Genomic DNA, 8,185 nt, shown 5'->3' on the forward strand with positions numbered 1-8,185 from the left:
AGGAGATTTATGAACATCTTCCTCGATGATGATGAATGGTTTTTCAACTGAGGGCCAAGTAAAGCCACTGCAACATAACAACAGCACATAAGCACAAAACCCAAATCTGTAAATGATCATGCTTTTCTGATAGGATATGAAAATGAACACAAAATTCATAATCCACAATAACTTGCAATTTACCTGCAAGATATCCAGCTAAATCTTCCCAGTGTTCTTCTTATCGAATGTTCTAAACATTTATGTGTAGAGCACAGATGAAAATGTTAGAGTTATCCATCGATGAAATTTTTTCGCAATCAGCTGAGCATGACATCTACCAATACAATTCAGATGCTTATCAGGGCGGTCCTATTTAAGTCCCGTATTTATTTATTGCCTTAGCTGCCTTTCTATTGCATGGACTCAAGCTGCACTTAACACCCTCCTCCATCTCCAGCTCCACCTCTTGAATGGAAGCTTTGCTTTTTAGTTTTCTCTACATCTGTCTTATGTTCTGTACTCTAAGACTACAATATTAGTCTCAGGGGCCATTTACACGACAACGTTTTCAACTAAAAACGGAAAACTTTTATGCGTTTTGGCTGTTCATTTACACGACAACAGCGTTTTGGGGCCTGAAAACGCAAACTTTTGAAAACGGGTTTCAAAGTGCACGTTTTTGAAAACGATGCTGTTATCGTCTCCATGCAAACACACAAAAACGCGAATTTGCGCACACGTATTACGTGCTCAGTCTATAGGCATGCGCGCTTCGAGTACTTGCGAGTACTTCAAAACAACGTGTGAGACATTCAATACTACAATGGCGGACTACAGGACTGTGTTTGTGCTGCTCAAGATTTTGAGTTTATTGACCCTTCTCCAGCAAAGCAATTGTAGTAATAAAGAATCCTCATCATCCGTCCGGACAAAATTGCTCGATGCTTTCGCCATCTTCATTGTTTGTATTCACCGATCTGTGGAAGAATGCTTATGTGCGCAGGCGCGTAGTGTTTCTTTACATCGCTAACTACTGGCCTGGCATGCATAATACAGCATTTTTAGTCATTTTCGCGGATCCGTGTGAACGGGGATCGTTTTGACAACGTTGTCGTCTGTACGTGAAACTTTTCAAAAACGCATAGGAAAACTTTTCTGTTTTTAGTACATTGTTGTTGTGTAAACGTACCCTCAGAAAACATCTTTAGAAAATGTACACAAGCATCTCTTTTAAATAAAATTCACATGCTTTATTTGGATGTTAATAGCGCAACACAAATTGAATAAACTTGAAACATAAAAACACAATCTATAATAAGCCTAAGTGACACTGAAAGGAGACGTGTTTGCTCTGAAAAGAATGACAATAGTGCAGCGTTTAACCAGTGCTTAGGAGTGTATATAAAGTCATAATCAGCCATTGTAGTTGTGATTTGAGTGAAAGTGAATAAAACGCAGTTGTTGTAGCGCCTCTAGTGTTCATTTAACAAGAAAACTGCAATGAAACGTAGAACGCGGCACATAGTGTTTCAGTCAATTTACAGAAATGAAATTATAGTAACGTTCATTCTATGAGACTAGGTTGCTTTTAGACATAATATTTCTTTATATTAAAATATTATAAAGAATTGTCAGTAACTACTGTAGTTCAAGCACAGACACTTCTGAGTCCTAAGAAGAAAGAAACAAGATCAGGCTGGTAAAAAATACTGTGATCAATTAAATCTGCAGCACATGGAAATAAATGATAATGATACAAAATTAAGTCATTTTACTCACATTTCCAGCAATCTGCGTGAAAAGGTGTTTGAAATGTGGGTCCACTTTACTCTCGGATATGTAATGCTGAGAGAAACAAAAACAAAATAACTGAAGTTAAATTATATTTTATATTTTAATAATAATGAGTATTATTATAGAATAATATATAATTTAATAATAATTATATGTTATAATTAAATAATTATTTAAACAAAAGTCTGAGATGACAATTCAAATTCTAGAGTAAATTTGGAAATAAACTTAGTTTTAGGATTTAAAAAATTTGAAACTTAGACATAAAATGTTTAAATATTAAGATATTTAAGGGATACTATTAAGACATATAAATGTTCCGTGACATTTGTGCCAACATTCCCAGAGTTAACTCCTCTTCACAATACAGGATTTTGTTGCTTTCATTGAAGCACACAATGTGTTTTTTAACATTCATAAAGGAATATTCCGGGTTCAATACAAGTTAAGCTCAGTTGTGACAGTACACCCTTTGTGGCATAATGTTGATTACCACAAAAATTAATTTTGACTCGTTCCTCCTGTTCTTTGAAAAATAGCAAAAATCGAGGTCACAGTGAGACACTTACAATGGAAGTGAATGGGGCCAATTTTTGGAAGGTTTAAAGGCAGAAATATGAACCTTATACGTTTATAAAAGCACTTACATTCATTCTTCTGTTAAAACTCTGTACAGTTGTTTAAATTGTCAATTTTAAAGGGCTATAGGGTTTGTTGACATTACATCATCATGGCAACAAAGTTGTAAAATTGGCAGTAACTTCATTCAGAAAAGGTTATTAATTGTTTTTATCACACTAAAATCATGTTTGCACGCATATTGTTTATGTCTTGTGGCTATAAGTTTGAAAAAGTGAGTATTTTAACATTCAAAAATTGACCACCATTCACTTCCATGCTTCACTTAAGAAAAATATACTAAGAAATTCTGAAATTCATGTTAATTGTTCAAATTTCCACTCAAATTGTTATGTGAATCATATAATTTGTAATGAAAAAACTGTAATAAATTAGAAAATAAATGGAAAATAGAATAATTTTCATCAATGGTCTTAGACTTTTGACTATTGTATGTATGTTCCATTATTTACATCTAATAACAATACACGTTATATTTGTAATAGGTAGATACATTCACCTTTTTCACATTTGCATTCATTTCTGCATCCATCGGGCTGTAGGGATGAGAAAGTCAGAAATACATCCATTATGCATTCAGGTAAAAATACAAGAAAGTTAAGTGTAAAATTATGATTTAGGACTAGGTTTTAGAGTTTGGGTCACTTTTTAGTCTGCTTTCATGGTTTAGGGTGTGGGTTTATTGTTGAGATTGGTGGAAGTGTTTCATTTCTTAAAATAACCTATGCAACAGCTCTATCATGTGGTGTAAAACTTCACAAACACTTGTTTTGGATCTAACCAGTTGAAATATCAGCAATCCAGTCTTCACATACCCACCAATGAAGACGAGCTCTCTCTCTCTCAGTGTTAAAAAAAACAAAACAAACAAACACATTTTTTGACAAACCTGGCAGCCACTTCTTTCTCTGTGCTGTCCTCAAGCTTCCCTTGCGATGTGGTTCAAATGGGGAGGTGATGATGACATATTCACCAGTAGGCAGTTTGAAGCGCTCACTCATCACTCGCATCACTCGCAGTATTTAAAAAACAAAAGAAAGAAAATTGGTGGAGACTTATAGCATTATACCATAATGTCCTGTGAAAATCAAGAACAAAACAAATACAGCTCATTCACACCTCTTCTGGAACCTGAAGAAAACACAGCAAATAATAATGTATATTAATCAAATGTTCAAATTCAGATTATATTACATGGTTGCAAGTTTGCAGTATGCATCTGGAAAGCATCTCAATCTAATTGACATATGCTAAACATCTTAAAAAAGATCAGATTTACAAACATTCTCAATCATAAACTCCTCAAAGACATCTGAATGTCTTATAAACTTCTTAAAAAGATCCGATTTACAAATAATCTAAATCATAAACATCTCAAAGACATCAGCTGAATGTCTTATAAACATCTTAAAAAGATCCGATTTACAAATAATCTAAATCATAAACATCTCAAAGACATCTGTTGAATGTCTTCTAAACATCTTAAAAAGATCCGATTTACAAACAATCTAAATCATAAACGTCTCTAAGACATCTGCTGAATATCTTATTGTCTTTCAAGAGGAAACGTCTTATAGATGTATTGCAGATGAGCAAACATCGTAAAAAAGTATGTCTTCCAGATGCAAACACACACATCAAATAGATGTCTGGGTGATGTATGTGTGCTATCAGGGTGGTGTTAATATTGGTTGGTAATTATAGTTATTATAAGGTACTAAGGTTGGTCGTTTTGTTTGTTGTAACGTTAGTGGTCATGATGGTTATAAGATTGGTGATAATGTTGGTTGGTGGTAATGTTGACTGTAACTTTGGTTGTTAGGTTGGTTGTAATGTGTCTGGTAATATTGGCTTAGAGGTTGGCTTAATGGTTGATAATGAAGTACTGTAGGTGGCAATGGTTGTAAGATTGGCTAAATACCCAAATAGATACAATAATAAATCATTAAAAACCTAGCTGATTGCACATATATCAGCATCTCTTCCTGAGCGATAGTGTCCTCACCTGCATTGATCATCATTTCAGTAGACTTCATAAATAATGCATGGTGAATTATGCTACAGACCACACCCCTAACACCAACAAACCAACAATTCTGACGATGATAAAGATCTTAAATTCAACTAAAGCTCCTTGGCAGATGTCAGTCTGCTTTACTCAATCAACAGTGAACTGGGGTTTGAGCACAACTCCTTTAAAACATGGAATATTAGACAACAATCACAATTGATAGCATTTCCCTGTTTATTTATTGGCTCACCTGAATAACAAGACATTATGTTTGCTTTCAGCAAACAGTATGCATATTCCACATCATGCTGTTGCTAGTATATTTAAAAATAATTTTGTTATTGTGTCAACAAACACAAACAGTTTTCTTTAGTGCTGGCTCAAGTAAGAGCAGGGGAGTCATTGCATTGATAAGTAAGCATCTACATTTTGGCTAATATTTACGCACCTAACGCTGATGATCAGGGCTTTTTTATAGATCTTGAAGGGATGCTGCAAGCTGCTGGCACCCCTCATAATATAATATTGGGAGGAGACTTTAATCTATTGATGGATTCAGTCCTTGATCATAGTGAAGCAAAAGTGTGCAAGACCCCTAGAGCAACACTGATGCTTCTCAGGATGTGTAAAAATCTTGGTCTTACAGATATTTGGAGACTTTTTTGTTTTTTGTTTTGTTATTAACATTTTTAATTGATTCCAAGACAGACAAAAATAAATGTAACCACAAAATGATGCATTAGGAATCAACTTATAACCCTTTATAAGCAGTAATCACCATTTCCAAAGTATCTGCCACTTTAGGGGGGTGTACACCACTCCCAAAAACAGTACAGAGCAGGTGGCGCAGCTGTAAAAACCTAAAGAACTGGGATCTAGGAATCTTAAAATGTTGAACCAAATTATCAAAAGATCTCAGTACTCCACTCTCATATAGGTCACCAAGTGTAGTAACCCCCCTCCCAATCCACTCTGACCAACAGAAAGGGGACTTATTAATATGTAATTTAGGGTTCAGCCATATGCTTGAGGCAACATTTAAATAAATGTCCGAATTAAACACTCTGGACACTTTAGTCCAAACCACATTCAAATGCGAAATAACGGGGTGTGACTTAACTTATCCGGTTATTTTGATTGAAAGGCTTTGCCATGGTGAAATAGGGGCAAGAACTTCTTGTTCAATAAGAAACCAGGGAGGGGCTCTCTCAGGAGGAAGCGACCAATGAGCCAAATGTCTGAGACCGAATGCATAATTATAAAACAAAATCTTGGGTAGGCCTAACCCAACTTTGTCAAACGGCCTATATAACTTATTGAAATTTAACCTGGCACGCTTACCATTCCAAATGAAGGACTTCGCTATGCTATCAAATTGCTTGAAATAAGAGAGGGGGACATCTATAGGGAGAGATCGTAACAGGTAATTATATTACATTACATTACATTTTAATTACATTAACCTTCCCAATCATCGATAAGTGTAATGAAGCCCACCTGTCCACATCATTCGAAAACCTTTTTATTAAGGGATCAAAATTAACTCTGACTAAATCAGTCAAATTTGCTGGGAATAAAATTCTCAAATACTTAATGCCCTGTTTGGGCCACTGGAAGGCGCCCGGCTGGAAGGCTGTTACTGGACAGTACGCTGTCAAAGACAAAGCTTCGGATTTAGACCAACTGACTTTGTATCCTGAAAATTTGGAAATTAATAATTCTGTGGACGCAAGGCATAGATCTAGTGGGGTCGGAGATGAATAATAAAATATCATCTGCGTAAAGCAGAAGCTTATGTGCCACAACTCCTGCAATCACCCCTGGAAAATTATCCTCCTTTCTTATCGTGGCTGCTAATGGTTCCAGGTTAAGACAATAATGGGGAAAGAGGGCAACCCTGCCGAGTGCCCCTATTCGGAGTAAAATAATCTGAAATGAATCCATTTGTTTGTACCACTGCTACAGGGTGTTTATAAAGTAACTTAATCCAACCAATAAATGTACTCCCGAACCCACACATTTCCAAAATCTTAAAAAGATAATCCCATTCTACCATATAAAATGCCTTTTCGGCGTCAAGTGAGATGGCAGCGACCGGAGACTGATCATTCACTACTGACCACATGATATTGATGAGACGCCTGATGTTATCAGAAGAGCTGCAGCCCCGAATAAACCCCACCTGATCTATATGTATAAGAGATGTCATAAATTTACTTAATTGGTTAGCCAAAATTTTTGACAACATTTTTACATCTAGTTGGATCAGGGAGATTGGACGGTAACTTTTACACTCACTTGGATCTTTGTCCTTTTTAAGAATCAGACTGATCCGGGCTTGTGTCATGGTTGGAGGAAGCTTTCCATTCTTTAATGATTCAGTATAAACTTCTAACAAAAGTGGAGCCAGTTCTGTAGCATAGGATCTAACAAATTCTGCGGCAAAACCATCTGGCCCCGGAGCCTTGCCAGTAGGTAGGGACTTAATTACCTCGTCAAGCTCCTCCAAGGTTATCTCAGAATCAAGAGTGTTTTTTTGCTCAGTCTTCAGTTTAGGAAGATCTAATGGTTCCACAAAGTTTCTAATATCTTCATCAGTAGACGAAGACATGGAACTATAAAAATCAAGATAGAATTCTTTAAAGGCATTATTAATATCAATGGCTGAGCCACCAGCAGATTTCACTGAGGGAATAGTAGAAAAAGACTCTCTCTGCTTTATATATCTAGCCAAAAGCTTCCCTGTTTTGTCCCCTGACTCAAAGTATGACTGTCTTGCCCTGAATAACAAAAACTCCACTTTCTGTGACAAAATAGTATTATATCTATATTTCAATCGGGTCAATTCTCTGAGGCCATCAGGTGACATACTTCAGCGCTGCCTCTGCACTTTTAATACTTCCTTCCAACTCCATGAGTTCTCGTGCTTTGGGGATTTTTTGATGAATGAGGCATACTGTATGATCCGACCCCTAAGAACCGCATTAAGTGCCTCCCAAGCCACGCCCACAGAGGATACCGAGGACCAGCTGGTCTCCATATAAACACTGATTTCAGTCTTTAACATTTGTTGGAAATCAGGATTTTGCAAAAGGGATACATTAAGGTGGCAACTATATGATTTATTTTTCTCTATATGTGGCAACACCTCTAAACTCACCAGGGCGTGATCCGAGAATAAAATGTTTTCAATTGAGCAATCAACAACAGGTGAAATGAGGGATTTGGATATCAAAAAAAAAAAAAAAGAAAATCTATTCTAGAATAAATCTTATGGACTGATGAAAAAAATGTATAGTCTCTACCAGATGGGTTCAAAAGTCCCCAAATATCTGTAAGACCAAGATTTTTACACATCCTGTGAAGCGTCAAAGGGGGCTTACACACTTTTGCTTCACTGTGATCAAGGACTGAAGTCTCCTCCCAAAATTACATCATGAGGGGTGCCAGCGGCTTGCAACATCCCTTCAAGATCTAAAAAAAGCCCTGATCATCAGCGTTAGATGCGTAAATATTAGCCAAAATCAGACTTTGCCCCTGAATTTCTGCTAAAACAATAATGACTTTTCCTAATTTATCATTAAACTGTTTGAGAATTTTGAATTGTTAATGTTTATTTACCAATATAATGACTCCCTTGCTCTTACTTGAGCCAGCACTAAAGAAAACATGCCCACCCCATATCTTCCCAAATTTTTCAGCTTCCTGCGGGGAAAGATGCGTTTCTTGAAGAAAGACTATATCATATTTCTTACGTTT

General features: G+C 36.2%; 1 long non-coding RNA gene across 1 annotated transcript; it reads right to left on the minus strand.

Annotated features, from left to right (window-relative positions):
• Window positions 1-1,332: 1,332 nt before the first annotated feature.
• Window positions 1,333-3,389, minus strand: LOC127438760 (uncharacterized). Its single transcript, XR_007896813.1, has 4 exons — window positions 3,305-3,389; window positions 2,915-2,951; window positions 1,762-1,827; window positions 1,333-1,653 (listed from the first exon to the last, which is right to left on the minus strand). It is a non-coding gene; the product is annotated as an uncharacterized LOC127438760 (long non-coding RNA).
• Window positions 3,390-8,185: the final 4,796 nt, after the last annotated feature.

The sequence above is a fragment of the Myxocyprinus asiaticus genome, chromosome 50 (assembly GCF_019703515.2).
Source record: "Myxocyprinus asiaticus isolate MX2 ecotype Aquarium Trade chromosome 50, UBuf_Myxa_2, whole genome shotgun sequence".
Classification (NCBI taxonomy): Eukaryota; Metazoa; Chordata; class Actinopteri; order Cypriniformes; family Catostomidae; genus Myxocyprinus; species Myxocyprinus asiaticus.